Source organism: Triturus cristatus, chromosome 10 (assembly GCF_964204655.1).
Source record: "Triturus cristatus chromosome 10, aTriCri1.1, whole genome shotgun sequence".
In the NCBI taxonomy this organism is placed as follows: Eukaryota; Metazoa; Chordata; class Amphibia; order Caudata; family Salamandridae; genus Triturus; species Triturus cristatus.
In genome coordinates, this window is record NC_140593.1 from 1169014008 (window position 1) to 1169037436 (window position 23429).

The window sequence follows — 23429 nt, forward strand, 5'->3', positions numbered from 1 at the left end:
GGGTCGATGAAGTGGCGGCCTTCCTCCGGAATTTCCACACGAAGCTCCTCACGAACCTCTGGCTTGGACTGGTACCGCTGAAATCGGCCCGAGTTGGGCGCCAAACTGAAGTACTGGGTATTTAGACCCAGCGGTGCAGGGGCACACACCCTATGACTTCGGGGTTTCACCCTGTTCCGGACCTACAGAAACACAGAGTCTTCTGGGTGAAGTCAAAGAATCGTTTATTGGCTGCAGACCAATGACAGATATCCTAGAAGTACAACAGCGTGTATGTTCTCAGGAGACTGCTGAAAATCATAGGAACAGGCTACATCTTAAATAGGCCTTTTCTGGCCCCAAGCATACATTCCTGAGTTTTATGAAACGGCAATATACAAGGATATGTTACAAAGAAAAGGCAGAGTCATGATGACCATCCCACATTCCAGTTCGGCCAGCCCATAATGATTTACACAGTAAGGTTCAGATCCCATGTTTGAAGTAAATAGACCCCCCAATAAACATGAGCATCTCCTGTTTTGGGAAACAAGTAATAAAGCAAGAACAAGCAGGTGTAGAAGAGATTAGCCGGGGGATTGTGTAGAATGAAAGGGGTTTATGACGGGTCAAGCCCTGATACGAATCACAGGTGGACGAAGGAAGGGGAGCTCGTGAGACCGGTTTGACCCGGGGCAGCAGAGCCAGCTGCCCAGGTCACAGAGAAGTCAGAGGGAAAGCCCATGTACTGTGAGGCCCGTATTAACTCCATCATAGCCTATGTGAGGGCAACGACAAGATGGCCACTGCTTCCAAAATGGAACCCGCGTAGTTGAGCAGAATACGTGTACACAGTGCATTCATAGCTAGAACGACACATGAAGCACTCGTACGTGCCGCATTTACCATTTGCGGTTCGCTAATACCAAGACAGACAGGGGTAGGGCCCTGTCCCCTACGCGGTTCCGAATACCAAAGTACGACAATTTGCGCTGTCTCGCGACAGTTCGCGCCCGCAGTGACGTCATTCATCGCGCGATCACGTCTTTCTTCTCGCGATCATGCACCGCGAGACAAGTGAAAACAAGATGGCCGCGCCCGCGCTCAACCACATGGGTAAGTTGGCGAGCCGCGACCATGCAGAAAATACCGTGAACGGGCAGGAAAAAAACTTCCGAATATTCGCGATATTTCCGCGTATTTGCAGAGATTTTTAACATTTTCGCGATAATTTGCGAAAGTGAATCTCGCAAATTCCGCCCACCCCTAGTTTTGTGCGCGTGGGTGAGACTCTTGAAGGTGATTCTAGCCACAATGATGAGCCAATGGAGTGTGCACAGATGCTGGGAGATGTGGCAGTGTCTTGGCAGGTTGAGGACCAGTCTTGCGGCGGTGTTCTGGATGTTTTGTAACTTGCAGGTGAGTTTTTTGCTTATTCCGGCGTAGAGTGCATTGCCGTAGTCAAGTCTGCTGGTGACGAGGGCGTGAGTGACGGTCTTTCTGTGCTCAAGGGGGATCCATTTGAAAGTCTTGCATAGGAAGCGGTGGGTGTGGAAGCAGGAGGATGCAACGGAGTTGATCTGGCTGTCCATTTTGAGTTCGGAGCCCAGGATGCTTCCGAGATTGCGTGCATGGTCCATGAGGGTGTGTGGGTTTCCGAGGACAGGGGGCTACCAGGTGTTGTTCCAGGCGTCGGGTGTGGGCCCATGATGAGTACTTCTGTTTTGTCAGTGTTGAGATGTAGGCAGGTGCTTTTCATGCATTTGGTGACTGCTTCCATGCCTTCTTGGAAGTTGTGCTTGGCTGCGTTGGGTTTGTTGGATAGGGAGAGGATGAGTTGGGTGTCGTCTGCGTATGAGACAATGTTGAGTCTCTATGTTCTGGCAATCGGGGTGAGCAGAGCCATGTAGACATTGAACAATGCGAGGCTGAGTGAGCATCCCTGGGGGACTCCGCAGGTGGTTGGTGTAGGGTCAGAGAGGAAAGGAGGGAGTCTGACCCCCTGCGTTCTGCCAGAGAGGAAAGAGTGGATCCAGTTGAGGGCCTTGCCCCGGATCCCCGCTTTGTGAAGTCTGTGTGTTAGGGTGTGGTGAGAGACTGTGTTGAAGGCCACTGAGAGATCGAGGAGGATGAGGGCTACTGTTTCTCCTCTGTCCAGGAGGGAGCGGATGTCGTCTGAAGCGGTGAGGAGGGAGGTGGCGAGTTGGCTGTTGATGGCTTTCTCGATGAATTTCGCTGGGAACGGGAGCAGGTAGATGAGTCTGTAGTTTTTGAGGTCGTGGAGTCTACTGAGGGCTTCTTTAGGAGTGGGTTGATCTTGGCATGCTTCCAGTAGTCGGGGAAGGAGGCGTTCGAGAGGGAGTGGTGGGTGGTGTGGCGAAGCATGGATGAGATGGTGTTGGCGGCTCTGTTGAAGATGTGGTGGGGGCAGGGGTCCGTGGGAGCCCCGGAGTGGATTGACTTCATCGTCTCCAGCGTGTCTTCAGTGGTGAGGGCTGTCCAGCTGTCAATCATTGGCTTCAGGGTGTCGGGGTGAATGGTGAGGGTTGAGTGTGTTGGCTGTCTTCGTCAAAGTTCTCATATATGTTCTTGACCTTGTGGTGGAAGAAGGTGCTGAGTTTGTCGCAGAGGTCTTGAGAGGGAGGGATGTCTGTAGACTCGCTGATGGGTTAGGCAAACTCCTTGATGATGCTGAAGAGCTCCTTGCTGTTGTGCAAGTGTGTGGAGATTCTGCCTTCGATCGCTGTTTTTCTCGTATTTCTGATGAACTGGTGGTGGGAAACAACCTTTACAACACAGTCATTACATCGCAATACCTTTACAATGCATTCATTACATCGCAACATCCTTTACATCGCATGCCATTTACAACGCAGCCATTACATCGCATGTCACTAGAACGAATGTCATTACAATGCATGTCACTACAATGCATGTCATTATAATGTAAAATAAGGTAAGTAATGGGGAATAGTAATTTTTACCCCTCCCCTATCCAACACTTACCCTACTATTGCACTCACTGGAGTGGGAATAGTAATTTTTACCGCTACACTATCCAACACTCACCTTACTGTTGCACTCACTGGAGTGGGAATAGTAGTTTTTACCCCTACACTAGCCAACACTTACCCTACTGTTGCACTCACTAGAGTGGGAATAGTAATTTTTACCCCTACACTATCCAACACTTACCCTGCTGTTGCCCTAAAAGTAATATGCGTTGTAATGGAATGCGTTGTAATGGAATGTGTTGTAATGGCATGCGTTGTAAATGCGTTGTAAATGTAGTTTCTAAAAATGCGTTGTGATGGCATGCGATGTAAAATCATGCATTGTAATGGATGCTGCGATGTAAAAACTGCGTTGTAAAGGCATGCATAGTAAATGTTTGCATTGTATCCGCATAGATTCCTCCAGGTCTTTTCGAGGCGGTGGAATGTGCATCTGGACTCTAGGAGTTTGGTGGTAAACCATCTGTTTTTCTTGGCACGTGTGTTGTTGTTCTTCTTAAGGGGTGCTATGGTGTTGGCGCTGTCGGAGATCCATCTGTGCAGAGTTCGGGCTGCGGTGTTGGGGGTCGTCGTCTTCCACGATGGTTGGGGTAGAGTTGCGGAGTGAGGAAGTGAGCTGGTCGTCTGTGATTTTGGTCCAGTTTCGTTGTGGGAGCAGGTGCTGGGGTCTGTGGGTGGTGGGTGTTCTGAAGGAAAAGTGGACGCATCAATGGTCTGTCCATGGGAGATCGGTGGTGTGGCTGAAAGTGATGGAGTTTCCTTTTGTGAAGAGGGGGTCTAGGGTGTGTCCTACTGAGCGCGTTGATTAGGTCACGATCTGGCGAAGTTTAATGTTGTGGAGGTTGTCCAGGAGGGATATGGTGTTGGGGTCTAGTTGGTTGTCAAGGTGGAAGTTGAGGTCCCCAGCAAGGTGTAGTTGGTGGATGCGATGGCTTGCAGCAAGATGATGTCTGTGATGGAGTTGGTAAATAGTCCGCGGGGTCCAGGGTGTCGCTTGATGAGGGTTCCTCAGAGGGTGGTGGTGGGGCTGGCCTGTATCTTGAAGTGTAAGTGTTCCATCAGTTATGTGGGCTCGTCGGGGAGTGTGCTCAGCCGGAGGGTGGACTTGTGGATGATGGCGATTCTACCTCCAGGGCGGCTGGGAGGGTTATTCCCGGAGATCTTGTATCCTTGGTAAATGTCGATGGTGATGTCTGGTCCCGAGGTGGTGTTGATCCAGGTTTGGTGACGAATGCGATGTCTGGGCTGGTGCTGTCGAGGAGATCCCAGATTTCGGTGGCGTGTTTGTGGATGGATCGTACATTGAGGAGGATGCATTGCAGGGTCTTCAGTGCGGTTGTGTTCTTGCGGGCAGGTTCTGCTGGATCCGTGGTCTTGTCGGTACTGCAGGTGTGCCGTAAGCGTTGACAGCTGAAAGGTCCTTGGGTGTCGGCTGGTGAGGCTAGCTAGCAGTTGTTGCGGCCTGGGTTGAGTGCGTGGCGTTCCACTGGGTTGTAGCGTAGGCGGTGCAGAGGTCCAGGGTTCCTGGTGCTGGTTGCAGTTGGGTCACGGACGGGCGCAGACGGGCTTGCCTTTGGATCCCCTTTGGCACACCAGTGGCAAGCCGCTGGTTAAGTAGGGGTCAGGATGGCTGGACAGCTGGGAGGCGGGAGAGGGGAGGAGAAGTGGCTCGGGCTGGTCGCGCTGGGGCGAAGGGCAACGGGGGAAGCAGCGGGATGAAAAATGGGGAAAGCAAGCAAAAAGAAGAGGGAGAATGAAAGTAGAAAAGTTGAAAAGAATAAAGGGTGAAACGGATCAGAAAGCAGAAGAAAAGTGAGTCAAAGAGTGAAAAAAGTTAAAGGGTAAAATGGATCAGAGAGCAGTAGAAAAGTGATACAAAGTGTGTAAAAAAGAGTTGAAGTTAAAGGGTGAAACGGAGCAGAAAGGAGAGGATGAAGGGGGCAGAGAGCGGGGTGAGAGAAGGAGTCAGAGGTCCACTGGACCACAATGGATGAGGCACAAGTATAACCTGCCGGTGGAGGAGGGCCTCGAACAACAAAGAGTATGGGAGTGCAGGGGCTCAAGAGGGCCTCACTTAATGGCAGAGCTGCGAGGATGGGAGAGCAGTTTCTCTGACAGTGAGTCAGTGGTCTTGCAGACATTGTAGAAGTGAATAGATTCCAGGATACTTCAGCAAGCAACAGTTATTATGTAGAAGTCAAACTAAGGCACTCACAGATGGTGGAGAGTCTAGTGGTTTTCAGGTGTACATAAAAACCCTCCCCTCAGCTTCTTTATCAAGTTAAAAATGTAGATCCCATGTCCACCCTCTCATGCAGCTAGCATCCGCCCTGCCACCCTAAGTTGCAGAGAGGAATTAGGGATATCAATGGTTGATTGCCTCAACCCAAGTCCATCCTGTATTACAGTGGGTAAGGCAACACGGGGTGGGGTCTTGTCTAAAGGCCCAGGTTTCGGGGTCCAGCTGGCTCCATGGGGAGCTTATCAAGGTGTCCTTTTCCACTGCTTTGCATCCTGAAATAGTCAAAAATTAAAAAAATATTAACATCTTGTGCTAGAACGTGGCAGGCCTGAAGTCTAAAATGATGACCTGGATTGGGGATAATTCATTGATCATTTTGGCATCTGTCTATTTCAAGAGACATGATGCTTGATCCCAGTGAGCAGTGTGAGCTATTTTAGTTTCTGTATTCTTGCCCACCATACAGGCTTAGGTCACCCTTCTGGTAGACTAACTACCTGGGTTCATTCATCACTGATTGCTGATATAGGGCCTCTTGAAACAGCCTCTTCTGAGATACAGGGTTTTTTCTTTACCGACAAGGTTGGCCAAATAATGTATATAAACAATAATTATAACAAAATATCTACGATTAACTGAAGACTGTGGGGGACTTTAACACTACTTTTGAGCCATTGGTGAGGATAAGGAATGTGGCCTTTCTGCCTTGGCGACACCTCCTGTGAAGCAATACACAGATCATGCTTATCAATTTCTTCACTTACTTTGTCCTATTGTTTATCTGCCTGTAATGGCTGTACCAGATCTGGCTACCAAGCTCACCACACTTACACCGGGCCAGGCCATACTAGTAGGATTGACTATGTTCTTGTCTCTCTGTCCCTAAGGAGGGCTGTAATAGATATAAAGGTGGTTGCAAGGATCGAAAGTTACCACAACGCCATTCCCTGCAAATTGGCAAACATTATAACTCATGTGGAGGATGCTCTGTTGGCCCTTAGCAGAAACATCAGGCATGCAAACAATAGGCATACACCGAAATGGGCTAAACCCAGCCTAATATTTTGGAAGAGAAAAACAAGGCCCTTACCACCTTCATCGAAGAGTTAGAAATCTCTTGAACCCTGAGACCAAACATTTATATATAGATACAGGGTCCTTTACATTGTCATGGGATAGTGTTTCCACTGGAATTAAAGGAGGTCCAAAACAACTTCCAAACCAAATAATACATGATTAAACAAAGATTGTAGGACTGCCAAAAAGGAGCTGCTCTCCGCTGTAAAAGGTGGAATCTGCGACCACATAAAAACCAAGAGGACCCAATATAAGGTAGTGCAGCTGAAGGCGTACAGGACTTGGGATGCCCAATTCTGGGACCTTCGAATGCGGTCACAACAAAAGACATAAAGACATTCTGGAAGCTAGTGGCCAATGAGTGCCATTGTGGAAAAGCAAGCTTGAATAACCATATACAGTCCCAGGTATTGTAGAAACACTTTTCAGATCTTTATGATACAGTAGATGAGGCTGACTCCACCATTTTGTTTCTTTAACTCAAAGGGTTTCTAGTCCTGAACCCAGTTTGACTATAGACCATGAGACCACAATGAGTGCAATCAAGAACATTGTCCCAGGCAAAGCTGCTGATCCGGATGGGATTCCTGAGAACCTCTTCAATGCTGACATCAAAAACTGAGTGGTATTCTTTAACAGGGTTGCAAATGCAGTAATAGAGGGTGCTGAGATACCTGCATGTTTGAAAGCAGTGGAGATCATACCCATCCGCAGAAAGGGCTCAAAGGACTTACAGGCCAATAAGCTGAATAGACATTTCCTGAAAAGTATTCTCCAGACAGTTACTGGGTTCACTTGAAACATGGATTGAAGATGCCAATTCCCTGTCACCCTTGCAGGGAAGGTTCAGAAAACAAATAAGCATCATAGATCAAGGGCCAGATGTACGACCATTTTTCGGTCGCTAACAGGAAATCGACCAGTCTGCGACCGCAAAATTGGTCCGTGCAATTTACAAACCCTAATTTTGTATGCCGGTATCCTATTACCGACTCGGAAAATAGGGTTTTCGACTCGCTATTAGGAAGGGGAGTGCCAAATGCATCCCTTCCTAATATCGAGTCACATTTCCATGTATTATTGTTTTGCAACCTCAATTGCGGTTGCAAAACATTAGCAGTTTACCACCTGTTTCAAAAAGTTGGTAAGCCGCTCGTAAACGGGAAGGGGGTCCACTGGGGACCCTTTCCCCTTTGTGAATGGAAGGAAAATATTTTGTAAGAGTAGGCAGTGGTCCCATGGACCACTGCCTACTCTTAAAAAACTGAAACAAAAACCTTTCATTTTTCTTTTTTAAATACATCCCATTTTCCTTTGAGGAAAACGTGCTGCATCTAAAAAAAAAAACTGCTTTCTTTAAAAAGCAGTCACATACATGGTGGTCTGTTGACCCCAGAAGGCCACCAACCCTGTAGGTGCTGGTGCTTCCCAATGGGGTTGCATATTGTGACCTGTCTTATTAATATTAATGAGGCAGGTCATTTGCGACCCCCATTGGAAATCTCAAAAATTGTCTGAGACACTGTTGTACATTACATTTTGCGATTCGCAAATTGCAAGTTGCAAAATGACACAATTTATGACTCACAAAATGTGTTTACATTCATGTCTATCTATTGGAAAATGGTGATCATCCAGAAAGCCCACCTGTAAGTAGATTTGTGGACCTAAAAACTGCATTCGGTTTAGTCCCTTGTGATAAGCTCAGGGAGACGCTAAAAAACAAGGGGATTCCTTTGTCAACGCTTGACAACCTAATCTAGCTACACTCGAACACTCACGCTCAAGTAAGGTGAGCTCACCCAGGAAATCAAGGTGAAGAGAGCGGTGTGGCAAGCCTTCCTTGTATCTGAATGATGTGGTGACTACTATAGAGCAGTGCAGTAATGACATTCCAATGATTGCAGGTCGCAGAATACCCACACTCTTATTTGAGGAAGATACTTTGCTGGTGTTGAAAACTTCAACATACATACATATTTTGTTGAACCAGTTCGCATGCTTTTGTAAAAATTGGCACTAGAAATAAACTTGGGAACAAACAAGTTTATGGCCATTGCTCCTCACAGGGCCTTCAAAGGGCCCAATATTTTGAGTGGCTACAACCTGTAAAAGGTGTCTGAATTTGACTATCTGGGCATCAGGCTCACCTCAAACATGTCATGGCTTCCCCAAATCAGTTAAAGTGGCATTAGTCTGTCACTAGACTACAGGGATTTTAAGGCTGTAGAATTCCTTGATAATGATGCAGATATCACCTGCACTTAACATTTCGCAGGCAAAGGCGGTAGTGAGTGCCCTATATGGAGCCGAATTGTGGAGTCATATTGAGTTATCATCTTTGTCCACAGCCAAGAATAATTTCCAAAAATCACTTCCATTATTCTGGTATACTGGTGCTATGTCCTTTGCGAGCATGACCAAACTTAAACCCATTGCATACTGGCAGAAACTGAGGTCAACCCCGGCGCTGGAAAATTATTACAGAGCCTTCAAAGAAATAGTTGACTTGGATGAGGCAAACAAGATAAAATGGCTAAGCAACCTTCAGGCATTACTGATACAATTGGGCTTGGACTACTATTGGGGCACTAAGCCCCATTTGACACCTTCAGCCAAGGCATGTGTAAAGGAATTGTACAGGGCCCACGCTTGGGGTTTGGAAGTTAGTGGCAAGAACTTAGGCACCCTTACTGTAGATTTTATGGATCTTAAGAATCAGTGTAAGTTTGAAGATTTCCTTGACTACATCTTGGCTGTTAGCTAGGTAACTTTATATTAAGTTTCGATTTGGTACCCTCCCTGTTAAGTCTTTCTGTAACAAGTGGAAGTATACTCATGATCAGAGCTATCCTGTATTTCCTGTTTGCCTACACGTGGACGAGACACCTGTACATTATGGGCCATTTTCACAAGGATCTTTTGCCGAGTCAACGGCACTTTATCGCAGCCAAAGTTGCGATAAACGTATCGCCCCAATCACAAGCTGCTGTTAACAGCCCACAGTTTACCTGTGATAGCAGCTGCAAAAAACATCGCCGCGGATGACCCCCACAACTATTGCTAATGAGATGCAGAGTAGGCGTTCCCGTGCCAAAAGCCGCAACATCACCACTCCACAACATTCACAACGAACAGCCAGAACGGCGATAAGAACATGAAACAGGCGATAAGGCGCGCTAGCACCAGGAAAATAACACCTGCTCTGACCTGGTGCTAGTCAGACCACAGCCTGGTCCACAAAAGGGAGACCAGCCCAGAGCCACACCTAAAGAACAACAGGTGCACCCTAGCAACTGAACATGCAGCCCGGAGGGCTGAACGGGAAACAACACCCGCCGCAACCACCCCCATGACCTCCCTCCCCGGCACCCCCGACCAAAGACATGCCACATCAGCTACACCCAATCACATACAAAATTATCCTCATGATGTTGCAGAATCACAACTGGTGACATGCATGTGTCGTCACATAAATGAGCATCACACATTTATTTCCAAAGCAACAAATTAAACTTTATTAAAATGAACACTGAAATGAAATGAAGACACATTGCGGCTCCCCTCGGGCCAATCCGTAGGTCACAGCCTGCAAGTCAAAAATCATGATGAGAAGGTGTGTCCTGCACACATCAAAGGACAGAGAGAGATCGAAGGGGAGAGAGAGGAAGAGAGGAAGTGAGAGAGAGAGAGAGAGAGAAGAAGAGAGGGGGAGAGATAGAGAGAGCGAGAGACACGAAGAGAGGGGGAGAGTGAGAGAAGAAGAGGGGGAGATATAGAGAGAGAGAAGAAGCGAGGGGGAAAGAGAGAGAGTAGAAGAGAGGGGGAGAGAGAGAGAAGAAGAGAGGGGGAGAGAGAGAGAGAGAGAGAAGAAGAGAGGGGAGAGAGAGAAGAAGAGAGGGAGGAGAGAGAGAGACAGAGAAGAAGAGAGGAGGAGACAGAGAGAAGAAGAGAGGAGGAGAGAGAGAGAGAGAGAGAGAGAGAGAGAGAGCGCCACCACTGCGCACCCAGGCCACACTGCTCACCTGCTGCCACTGGTGTGTCTCCAACCACTTGCTGGCATGTAGTGCTGTTCATTAGGTCACAGATCTGAGACAGACGAGTCATCTGAAACAGAGTCCAGATACATGATTGGCACAGTACACACAATTGCACAAGACAACATCGGCTGCCCGCCCATGCACACCCAGACAGAGGCACCCCAGCCCCTCCTGCCACCCATCGGATCATGCCAGCCCATGCACACCCAGGCCGCACTACTCACCTTCTGCCACCAGCATGCAGACAGGAGGTCCCACCACCTGCTGTTGCAAGCCACAAGTCCGGGGCTTGCAGACATGGCACACTCCATACCATGCAGCCCCGCTCCGCAGGCCACCAGGTACCACATTTGGTTCTGGGTCTTGATTACTCCATGGCAGACGACATACCATTGCACCTGGCCTCATCGCAGGCTGCACAACCACTCAGCCCCATGGCGGTAGGTCCACATTGCACGCTGACTCTGGCCTACATGGCGGTCCAGCAGGGCACACAAAACCTGAGTGGCCCAGACCGCCAGTACAGGGCATCATTACAGGCTGCACACCCGCTCAGCAGCTCAAGGTGCCCCTAACTCAGTGCACCCAAAGTCACCGTCCATTGGTGGCGTGACTGTGCCGGCCGCAATGCTCCAGGTGCCACTAACATTGTGCAACCCCAGTCAGCGCAACGTGATGGTAGGCCCGTGACGGCCGCAAGGCCTCGGGTGCCACTAACCCTGTGCAACCCCAGTCAGAGACCTGTGGTGGCTGGCCCGTGACAGCCACAAGACCTCGGGTGCCACTAACCCTATGCGCAACAACTCATCTGCCCTTTATCATTGAGAAGCATGGAGCATCTGTCATCCAATCAACACCGGCAGAGGGGAATGTGACGTTGTCGGCCCCTTATGTTGGCAGCGTCACATGCCCGTGACGCCTGTGCCGGATGGGTGTGGTGTGCATGCAAACCTTCCCTCAGGGAGTGGCTGTGACATGCTGACAACTAGACCAGTGACCTGCACACCACCAGTGAGTACGCCTGCGATGGGTAGCAATGAGGGCCCCCCACGGAGCGTAAGAGGATTGGTCTGGCCTGCCATACGCCAGACCAGTGCAGGGCTTGCAACAATGATTCATTGGATCTGGGGGTGGTTCAGTCCATGTCCGGAAATGGAAGTGACTGATGCGTGTGTACCTGTTGTAGTGTTCATGGGACCCGGTACATAATGTGCAATGTAGCACCCTCTGACTGGCATCGCACAGGCTGAGCATCATTGACGCAAGGGACATCACTGTCCCTGCATTCAGCCACACATTCATACATGAATGATGAAAGACATAACACAGCAGTGCATCACTGGATGTTTATTGCACATTCAGTGCAGTTCTGCAGCTGGAGCGGTACAGGGCAAAGCCGAGCACACAACACAATATCGGCTCGGGAGGTCCAGCCAGAGTCCATCCGGGGATGACAAGTACTGCGGAAGAGGTAGGGTACAGTCCGCAGTCTGGTTGCCGTCTCATTGGTCATCAAACAGTATATGGCAGTCCATGTCGCTGTCCAAAGTGAGTGCATTGGAGTGTCCTGGGGTCAGTGGAAGGTCATGTGGCCATGTGCGGCACCAAGCAGGAACAGGCCAGGTAGAGGAAATGAAAGCTAGTGCTTCCTTTTCACAAACCTATCCACGTCCTCGTCCCCAGATGTGTGCTCTGCCCCACCCGTGGGTGTTGCAGTACCGACTGTGGCACTGTGTGCCACGGACACATCAGGGGCTGGAGGAGGGTTGTCGGCCGCACTGTGTGGCAGTGACACATCAGGTGCCGGAGTGGATATGCCTGCTGCACTGTGGGGCACTGAAACACCAGGGGGCGGAGATGTGGATGGTGTGGGGTCAGCAGCTTTTATCTGCGCCACACCTTGTGGCAGCAATGCCATGATGATGATCTGCAGGGCATGGTAGATCCCAGCTACATTTCGCTGATGTACTGAGATGGCTGCCATCCTTTCTGCCTCCATCCACACCATGTCCTCCATAAACCTCCACATGTGCGCCAGCTCACGCCTGCTATCGCTGGAGCCCCTCTGAGCGGACAGGTGTTTTTCTCTCCACATCAGGACTCCAGTGATGTCAGTGAGGACTCTTTGAAGGCCATGGAGCGGCTCTAGTCACCCATGGATGGTGTCCAGTTCAGTAGCCATGAGGTCGAACACCACCCGCACCTGCTCAGCCATCTCCCTCTGGGCCTCCAGCACTCGGTGTTGGAAGGCCATGTGTTGTTCCTGGGGGTCTTGGAAGACTGGCGGGTCATGGGTACCATCCTGCTGGGTGGTTTGGGTGGTGGGTGGGGTCTCCTCGATGCAGCCGGTCAGCCCTGATCCTGGAGGTGAGTCACAGATGATGTAAATGATGTCTAGGAGGGCTTGGATGTTGGGGTTGTCCTCCACGTCATCAGTGAAGAGTGGCTGGGACTGCTCTGTAGGAGGTGTTGATGCTGGCTCTGCAATGTGAAGGGGAGATGGTGTATTGCAATGTGTCCACATGTATGTAGCCGCATGGGACATGTTGACATTCAGACAGCATGGCGTTGTACATTGTGACAGTCTATGGATCTGGGCGATGGCCCAGAGTCATTGAGGGTGTGCACTGTGCTCTGCTTGATTGTGCATGTGTGATATTGTGGCCATCACCACCCATCCCCCCAGTACCTGGTGGTCACTCACCCTGTTGCGGTTGTGTTGTGGCCTGTCAAGCAGTGTCCGGTCCCCCGACTCCGGCCACATTATCCAGAAGATGACTGTCGACACCAGCTCCTCCATGTCATCCAGCTCGAGCTGTGGCACTGGGCCCCCACCTCCAATCTGCATTTCTGCCTTCTGGTTGGCTGCGAGATTATCCTTGATCTTCCGCTTGATGTAATTCCATCGCCTCTTAACCTCGTCCATTGTCCTCTTGTGCTCTCCGACGGCATTCACCTTGTCCACGATGTCCCACCATTTTCCAGTTTTGGTGCCCTATGACACATTGGAGGTGACGAACAGTTGTTGATGGTGTTTCATCACCTCCGTGACTATGATCCTGTACGCCTGAGGACTGAACTTCGTCTTCCTCTTCTTCTTGTCCTTGCCCTTGCCTATCCCCGATGTCCCGGGCTGGTCGTCCGGGGTGCTTGTGTGGTTGCGCTGGGTCCTCTGCGCCTGCTCCGGCTGCCTCCATGGTGCTTGGGTGTTAGTCAGTTTGCGTTTGGGTGATTTTTCTACTTTTATGGTGATTTTTCCCGCTGGCCAGGTGTATGTTGCAGGCCTGGCACTGCTTATCGCTGATTTCCTTATCGCGCTTTGACCCATCCCAGGTTTTTTGGTGTTGTGGTTTGTGTTTTTATCTCCATCGAGGTGGTTGTATCACCGACATTGTCCGCGGTTTCGGCGGACTATTGCATGGTACCGCCTTGTTGTGAATTCCACATTGACACAGGCTTATTATCCCGCGATAGGCTGCGATGTGTAAAGTTGCGTTAACATTTTTTGGTGATGTTTAGCACATGTTCTTATGAATATACCCCTATATTTAATTTGCCCAGGCTATGACCACCCATGGAAACAGAGGTTAGTCCTAATTTGTAGGCAGCTTGGTACTAGACAGCGTTACACTGCATTGAGACTGCTGCAAGCTGATACCGAGGTGAAGATTGTGTTCGCCGTAGCTAAGTACTTGCACTAGAGCTGGATAATAAGGGCAAATATTATGATTTCAATGTAAGAAATTCTCTCTCAGAGGGGCATATTAGAAAGGGCTTTATCACCGCTTTAGCAGCACGTTTTGCCGCTAAAGTGGCGATTTTGTTATCGCCCTATCAGCAAGCTATCTTTCTGGCGATAGCGGCCGGTTTTCATAACGCCTTGCATGCCAGCTATGATTATCGCTAATGACATGCAAGGTGGGCGTTCCCAACTAGAAGCAACTGAAAACAGTCGCTAACACTACTTCCCCCTATTACCAACGCAGGCAAAGCGATAAAAAAAGTCGCGCTAAGCGCGATTATTGCTAGTATTTAACACCTGCTGAAAACCTGACTTACCTGTATTCCTCAATGGGAGGTGGATTTTCAGGCAAAGTCCACCATGGCGTTAATGCGTGAATATCGCTGGATTTCCAGCGATATTCAGGCATTTCGCCGCTATCGCTGGATATTTTATCACAGTGGAGATAAACATTGCTAATAGCATGTTTTCTCCGCTAAAATATCCAGCGATAGGCAGCGATAAAAATAAACGCGCTAAGCGCATTTTGCGATAAATATCACAAGTTCTTGCTAATATGCCCCAACGACTTTAGATGGGTCTCTTAAGGCCTTGACAATCTTGTCACTTTTTCTATATATACACGATGTTTACCCTTATGTATTATATAGAAGATTTCACTTCATACTTTATGTTTTGCACTGAATAGCCATCTCTGGTTACTTACATTTTGGAAAGATTGATGATTGACAGAACATAATGTATTTACTTTTTAGTGTAGAGGCCTGCCATCAGTTTTCTCATAACCACTTTCAGGCCACCCAATTAGATAGAAATTCAATTTCAGATATCCACCAGTAGGTCTGTGGGGATTCCAAGGGTGCTCTCCGTGAGTGTCATGGAGCACAAAGACTAAGGGATATCCAGTAAGTGTCCATGAAGTGAACCTGTCACTTTTACATAATGCTTTGAAATATCTGCCTTTATCTGGGAAGATGTGAATGGGAAGAGCAGAGGCAGTAGGCTTAGTTTACACTATGGAAATAAAACATGCGTATGTGAGTGTGCACAGAACATAAAGACTAAGAAATATTCAACTGTGTCCACCAAGTGACCCAGTCACCAGTACATAAAGTCTGTCTTTCTCTGGGAAGATGTGAATGGGAAGAGCCAGAAGAATAAGAAGAAAGGGAAGAAGTAATATACTACATAGTTTACAGCGCTGCACTGCCTTCTTGGCTGGGTTTGCGCTATAGAGATACCACATACATTCATACATACCAATATGACTACACCTTTAGAACCCTCTGTAAAGTCTAAGTGGAAAACCTGATATTACGGCACTGATCTTAACATGTTTTTAATTTGTGCACACGAGAATAGGTTATTTTAACATCTGTATCTTTATGGGATAACGTTTGGCACACTGCAGGACTGCCTCCCTTCTGACCTTATTGTTGAAGCTGTTCACATTCCATGTCAGGACCAGATATTCATTTGGATCATTAGGACCAGGCACAAAGGCCATATGTTATTGCCATATGGTAGATGAAAAACTGCCAGCTTTGACACATTCTGTTAACTGAAACAATATGAAAAAGCAATGCAAACTGAACAGAACCTACTTCTTAAACATCTCTCTTCCCTGCAGTTATGCAAAAATGCAAAAATGTGCTACAATGCGATCACTTGGACTTTGAAAGTCTGTATCAAGCCCTCTCTACTACCTACCTACCTACCTACCTTCCTTCCTTCCTTCCTTCCTTCCTCCCTCTCTTCCTCCCTTCCTTCCTTCCTTCCTTTTCCTTCCTTCCTTCCTTCCTTCCTTCCTTCTTTCTTCTCCGAAAAAGGGAGCGCCAGCCAGGAAAAAAACAATCAATAATTGCCAATGTTTGAACAAGAGGATGAGAAGAAACCTACTTTGAGGCAAGGAGGGGCTAAATAAAAAAATGCACATGACGCATGTAATAAATAAGTACTGTTCATCAAATTAATATTCCTAATATACATACTACAATGAACCTCAAGCATATTATTAAAATGATATCACATCCAGTCATGCAAGCCTTTGGCAAAGGCAAACTGGCTGGATGCACAAAATGGCTGCCAGCCACACGACCAAGCAACAACAGCAAGCAAGGAGGCAAAGGGAACAAAGAACACATGCATGCCTAAGACAAACACACACTGGCTGGATGCACAAAATGGCTGCTAGCAGAACTACATGGTCAAACAACAACAGCAAGCAAGGAAGCATGGGGATCAAAGAGAATACATTCAGTCCTAGGGACATACACTCCACAAAATGCCCCCCCCGGCCACATGGCATGAAGAACAAAAACAAATTAATGGTGGCCTATGTCAAACACACACGTACACACTGGGCAGATGAAGGAGGCACGGTAACACTGAAGAAAACATTGCCATTAATTCAGCAATACCAAAAATGAAAATTCCCTGAGCTATAAAAACGTTATAACACACATCCTCCCAAGGCATCGAATATTACCCCACATATATACTTTTTTAAAACAAAGAAAAGTGAAACACAAAAAAATAAAATTATTGATTTAATCCAATACCATCCCAGCCTAAATGATGTTTTAAAACAACATATACCACAGAAACAGTTGGTTCATGCACCCCCGACTAGCACTGGCCTGGGCCGACTGGACTGCCTTTTGGCAGACTAGGCCACACAGTAAAATAAGTAAGTATTGCAATTTAACAAACATGGAGAAAATGTGTGGAACTGTGCAACATTGTTCCTTTACAAAAGAAGACAAATTAATGCAAAAATAGAACTAGGACTCTACTGAAAATGCAGGCCACCTACCACAATAACTTTGAAATTTTTTACAAAAGTACAAAAATAAATGGTGCATGCCGTCTATCAAACAAACAACACCCTTATACAAGAATTGTTTAACTTAAGAGATCTCAAACACAACGTTTTTAAATCTAATGGTATATATGCAGCAGACAAGGAGAGAGATTCTTCTAGCTCCAAATCCAAATTAAAAGTGAACAGGAGATGGGCTAGCATTCGTGGTAGCCTGTTGAACCGGAACAGGAAGTTTGAATACCTGGGGCACTTCCTTCCTGCTGGAAGAAAAGTGCAAAAAAAGGCTTCTCACACAAAAAAGAACTCCAACAATCCATTGGAGATGAAAATCCACTTGAAAATCTCTTTAGCTGCTTCTCGAGCTCAAAAGCTACTCGAGTGGTGAGTTCAGGACCGCAATATGTACTATATTGGCAATCTCGGGTACAAACAGAAAAAAACTCAGCTTCGCGCCCCGAAGGTGGAATTCAGGAACTCCATGCTCCTCCGTGGAGCACGGACTGCCCAAATTCTGCAAGAGTTTACCGCCTGGCCTATTATATATTATTAAGGGAAGTGGGGGCTTTGCTATTGGTTCAATTGGCAAAGTCAAACTAGCAGTTTACAACTGTTCTTCGAGGCTGCGGTGGCAGGCTCGGAGCCGTTTGTAATTTGTCATATACAGTTGTGGCACAATCAGTGCTCCAGCTCTGGGTGGACACTCTAATTTAGATGCCTCAGACGTGGGTCCCGTGCTCTCCATGCCACTGGAATCAAGCTATCCTGGCTGAAGAGGGGTGGAACCCCGAAACCGGTCCTAGGATGCCTGGCAGTTCGGGCTGGACTGTTCTCATTGGGCAAAGGGTCAAGACTGATTTGCATATGGCTGGGTCCTAACTGGAATGGCATGGTGAGCATAAAAACAATGGATTTAGGCCCAGATCTCTGTACTGGGGTGAATGTATGACATTGTTCTGCATTCTGTCCATCAATGGTTCTTTTTGCATTTGTCACCCCGAGTGGGACGGGTATGCTCTGACATGGGTCCCGTGCTCGCCATGCCACTGGAATCAAGCTATCCTGGCTGAAGAGGGGTGAAACCCTGAAACCGGTCCTAGGATGCTTGTTTCCAGTCCAGTGAGGACCTAGCCTGGCAGTTCAGGCTGGACTGTTCCCATTGGGCACATGGTCAAGACTGATTTGCATATGGCTGGGTCCAAATTGGAATGGCATGGTGAGCAAAGAAACAATGGATTTAGGCCCAGATCTCTGTACTGGGGTGAATGTATGACATTGTTCTGCATTCTGTCCATCAATGGTTCTTTTTGCATTTGAATACCCTTAGCACCATAAACTAGGGACTTATAAGGATGTCAGCTTATGCCAATTGGGGTAGACAATTCAACATACATTTTGTAATGGGTTCGAATGCCGGCACTGAGGTCTAGTTAGCAGGCCACAGTGCACTCTCAGAGTTGAAAAACTAGCAGCATCAGTCCAAAACGTTGTGGGTGATCATGCAAAAAGAGGCATTTTCCTACAGAAATCTGCTGGGTATGCTTCCTTAAAGAGTAAGAAACAACAACCCCAGAGAGTACTATTTTAAAATGTGATACACATCCTCTCCCATCTGAGACTGGTCCAGCTCCCTGTGCTACAACTTGTTGGATTTAGATGAAATTCCAAGAAAACTGCCTTAGAATCACTTAATTGTTGCTCCACTTCAATTCTCTCAGTGATTCAAATGGAAATCACTAAAATAGTCAATGGTCTATGGATATCTGAAACTAAATTGGTTGCTGGTTTAATGGACTGTAGTTGGTATCAAGCTTGACCTGTTGATTTCAAAGACCAGCAAGAAATGGTAATTCCAGTGATTCCATAATACTGTAACGTGTCATTGTCCTAGGTGCCTGTCTCAGTCTGCAGTGAAAGTTGTTCTACAGGTTACAGGAAGTCCATTATCAAAGGACGCCCCAAGTGCTGTTTCTCCTGTGTACTCTGCTATGATGGGAGCATTGCCAACCAAACAGGTAGGTTCATTTGTACAGAACTATATCTTACATTGTCAGTAGTTATAGCTGGGAAGATGTCTACTGTGATTTGAATAGAGGGAGGCATTTTAACAAATTTCTATTCAATAACTAAAACATACAGAAACCATTGAATATCCCTGTTTGGGGATAAGAATAAAACATCATCAGGCCAGGAAACTGTGAATGATACAACTTCATAAGGGTGAATGCTTGAGATGCTATCCCTCTAAATATTTTTGGGAGGATAGAAAGGAATCCAAAGTGAGAAAAGGGCACAAAAGGGTATGTTTTAAACAAATGAACAGGCACTCAGATAGTGCCATACATGTGAATAATGATGGTACATTGTGTAGAGAAAGTTTGTACCTCATGAACTGACAGCTAGTTTACATCATTCTGGGTTTATAACAAGCATTGGCAAAGCCAATACTCTCACCTATGTTGCAACTAGTGGATTTGCCAGTGTCCTTTAGCCATGTTGTACAGGAGTTGGCTGCTATACAGCATTGCTAAGTGACATGGCATAGACTAGAGTTGTATAGAGCAGAATGAAGTGGAGTGGCGTAGAGGGGACTGGTATACAGCAGAGTCCATATGAGAGTGCAATGGAGGGTCGTAAAGTGGGGTGGAGTGGCGTAAAGTGGTGTGGAGTAGAATGGCACAGAGTAGAGTGTGCAGAGTAAAGTGGTGTAGCGTAAAGTGCAATGAAGTGAGGTGGAGTGGCATAGAACGGCATGGAGTGGAGTAATGTGAGTAGAGTGGAGTGGCATAAGAGTAGTGTAGATCATAGTGTGCAGAGTCATGCCACTCTACACACTGTGATCTAAATTGTGATTGTAAGCCACTCCACTCTATGTCACACCACTTCCCTCTATGACGCTACATGGTGTCATAGAGTCAAGTGGTGTGACATAGAGTGGAGTGGCTTACAATAGAGTGGCATAGAATAGAGTAGCACACAGTAGAGTAAAGTGAGTGCCATAGACTAGTGTGGTGTAGAGTGTCAGAAAATGGCTTGGAGTAATTGAGTGGCATAGAGTGGAGTGGCACAGTGTGCTGTAGAGTGGTGTAGAGTAGAGTGGCATAGAGTAGAGTAGCATATGAAAACGTGGCGTGGAGTAGGGTGATGTAGAGTGATGTAGAGTGGCATATGGTAATGTGACGTGGAGTAGGGTGATGTAAAGTGGCATTCAGTGGAGTTGCATGCAGTGGTGAAGAATAGAGTGGTGCAGAGCAGTGGCATTGTATGGAGTGTCATAGACTGGTGTAGTGTTGTAGAGTGTAGTAAAATGAAGTGAGTGGTGTAGAGTTGCATTGAGTAGAGTACATAGGGTAGAGTGGCATAGAGTGGAGTGGCATGCAGTTGAGTGGCATAAAGTGCTGTCGATTAAAGTAGCATAGAGTAGGATGGCAAATAGTGGAGTGGGGTAGAGTGGAGTGGCATAGAGTAGAGTTGTATGCAGCTGGGTGGAGTGGCCTAGAATGGCATGGAGTAGAGTGTCATTAAGCAGGGTGGAGTGGCATAGGGTGGCATAGAGTAGCATAAAGAAGCATGGTGTAGAGTAAAGTGGTATAGAGTAGAAAGGCATGGAAATATACTATCAAAGAGTTGAGTGGCCTTGAGTGGAGTGTCGTTATATGGAGTGGCATAGAGTGGGCTGGAGTAGAGGGCGATGGAGTAGATTGGAGTGTCATTTAGTAGAGTAGTGTAGAGTAGAATGAAGTGGGGTAGAGTGCTGTAGACTGGAGTGGCATAGAGTAGTGTAGAGTTGTGTAGAGTAGCAGAGTCTAGCGTACAGTAGAGTGGAGTGGTGTAGAGGAAAGTGAAGTGGAATAGAGCAGAGTGAAGTGGAGTAGAGTGCCATGGAGTGGGCTAGAGTGCAGTTGAGCTGCATATAGTGGAGTGGAGTGGCATTGAGTCAAGTGGTATAGAGTGGAGTGGAGTGGCGTAGAGGGGACTGGTATACAGCAGAGTCCATATGAGAGTGCAATGGAGGGTCGTAAAGTGGGATAGAGTGGAGTGGCGTAAAGTGGTGTGGAGTAGAATGGCATAGAGTAGAGTGTGCAGAGTAAAGTGGTGTAGCGTAAAGTGCAATGAAGTGAGGTGGAGTGGCATAGAATGGCATGGAGTGGAGTAATGTGAGTAGAGTGGAGTGGCATAAGAGTAGTGTAGATCATAGTGTGCAGAGTCATGCCACTCTACACACTGTGATCTAAATTGTGATTGTAAGCCACTCCACTCTATGTCACACCACTTCCCTCTATGACGCTACATGGTGTCATAGAGTGAAGTGGTGTGACATAGAGTGGAGTGGCTTACAATAGAGTGGCATAGAATAGAGTAGCACACAGTAGAGTAAAGTGAGTGCCATAGACTAGTGTGCTGTAGAGTGTCAGAAAATGGCTTGGAGAAATTGAGTGGCATAGAGTGGAGTGGCACAGTGTGCTGTAGAGTGGTGTAGAGTAGAGTGGCATAGAGTAGAGTAGCATATGAAAACGTGGCGTGGAGAAGGGTGATGTAGAGTGATGTAGAGTGGCATATGGTAATGTGACGTGGAGTAGGGTGATGTAAAGTGGCATTCAGTGGAGTTGCATGCAGTGGTGAAGAATAGAGTGGTGCAGAGCAGTGGCATTGTATGGAGTGTCATAGACTGGTGTAGTGTTGTAGAGTGTAGTAAAATGAAGTGAGTGGTGTAGAGTGGCATTGAGTAGAGTACATAGGGTAGAGTGGCATAAAGTGGAGTGGCATGCAGTTGAGTGGCATAAAGTGCTGTCGATTAAAGTAGCATAGAGTAGGATGGCAAATAGTGGAGTGGGGTAGAGTGGAGTGGCATAGAGTAGAGTTGTATGCAGCTGGGTGGAGTGGCCTAGAATGGCATGGAGTAGAGTGTCATTAAGCAGGGTGGAGTGGCATAGGGTGGCATAGAGTGGCATAAAGAAGCATGGTGTAGAGTAAAGTGGTATAGAGTAGAATGGCATTGAAATATACTATCAAAGAGTTGAGTGGCCTTGAGTGGAGTGTCGTTATATGGAGTGGCATAGAGTGGGCTGGAGTAGAGGGCGATGGAGTAGATTGGAGTGTCATTTAGTAGAGTAGTGTAGAGTAGAATGAAGTGGGGTAGATTGGAGTGTCATTTAGTAGAGTAGTGTAGAGTAGAATGAAGTGGGGTAGAGTGCTGTAGACTGGAGTGGCATAGAGTAGTGTAGAGTTGTGTAGAGTAGCAGAGTCTAGCGTACAGTAGAGTGGAGTGGTGTAGAGGAAAGTGAAGTGGCATAGAGCAGAGTGAAGTGGAGTAGAGTGCCATGCCATGGAGTGGGCTAGAGTGCAGTTGAGCTGCATATAGTGGAGCGGAGTGGCATTGAGTCAAGTGGTATAGAGTGGAGTGGAGTGGCATAGAGTGGAGTAACATAGAGAAGAGAGAAGTAGAGTAGTACAGTTGTGGGTGTAAGTAACTAAAGCATCGAAAGACACACAAGATAGGGTGAAAGCAACAGAAATAAGAAGATTGTAAAACATCAGAAAACTCGAAATTACTGAAAAGACATGCAAATACATGCAAAGTCATGACCTCATTATTTGTAAAGAAAACGCAATGTAAAAAAGCACAGCTTTTGAAAGCAAGAAAACCCACTGTAAAACTAAAGCACTTCTTTTGAAAGCATTTTTCAAAATACATGTGCATCTTTTGAAATCATTCATCAACTTGTTTTGTAATTACAGAGCATAATCTAATGTGCCTGAGGGGTGTCTCAATATTATTAAAGCATCTATAGAGACAGCATGTAGAGGGAAAGCAACATAAATAAGAATCCATATGCCAGTGTTAAAAGTAGGAGAGCACATTGCATGTCCATGAATAATATGGTAACGCTTATAAAAAAAAACAAGTGTATTGCTAAAAGATGAGGAAATACACATGTACTTGGTCCACCCTCCAGGGAGGAGCTAACAGAAGAAGGCAGGGTAGCCAATGGGAGCTAAGCAATTAAAAGATTTCAAATGAGAGGGACAATAAAAACAACACATGGTATGCCCTGGGTGGGTCGTAAGCGCACTCGACAGTAAACAATACGCTTCACAGAACAGTGCATGTGCTGTTTAGGTGAGCCCTAAAAAGGGTTCAGTGCCAAAGTAATATGCATGTATATGAACTCCTTCTAAGAAGAGGGTGATGGGGAAGCCAATGGCTTATGATTTAAAGTGAACAGGAGGGTCTTTTGACAAATAATTGTCAGCATGAACATGGAGAACATTACTCTCCTTGGACTTTCAAGGTTAGCATGGCTGAGGGTCACTAGTCTTTGACACAATGGCAGCACAGCATTGCCTATGTGTATGTTGTAGCTTCCTATAACTGTATAGTAGAATCTAGTTTGGATTATGAAACTAAACAACCACCAATTTTTGTTTTTTCAGACGTATATTTGTTAAACTGTGAGGATCGAGAAGGTGTTTTCACAAAGAAAATGTATGGCTTTTCTAAAAATATTAAAAA

At 46.9% G+C, this 23429-nt stretch overlaps 1 pseudogene; it reads left to right on the forward strand.

Annotated features, from left to right (window-relative positions):
• The window catches only part of LOC146796874 (extracellular calcium-sensing receptor-like), a 231655-nt pseudogene that overhangs the window by 143974 nt on the left and 64252 nt on the right, over positions 1 to 23429 (forward strand).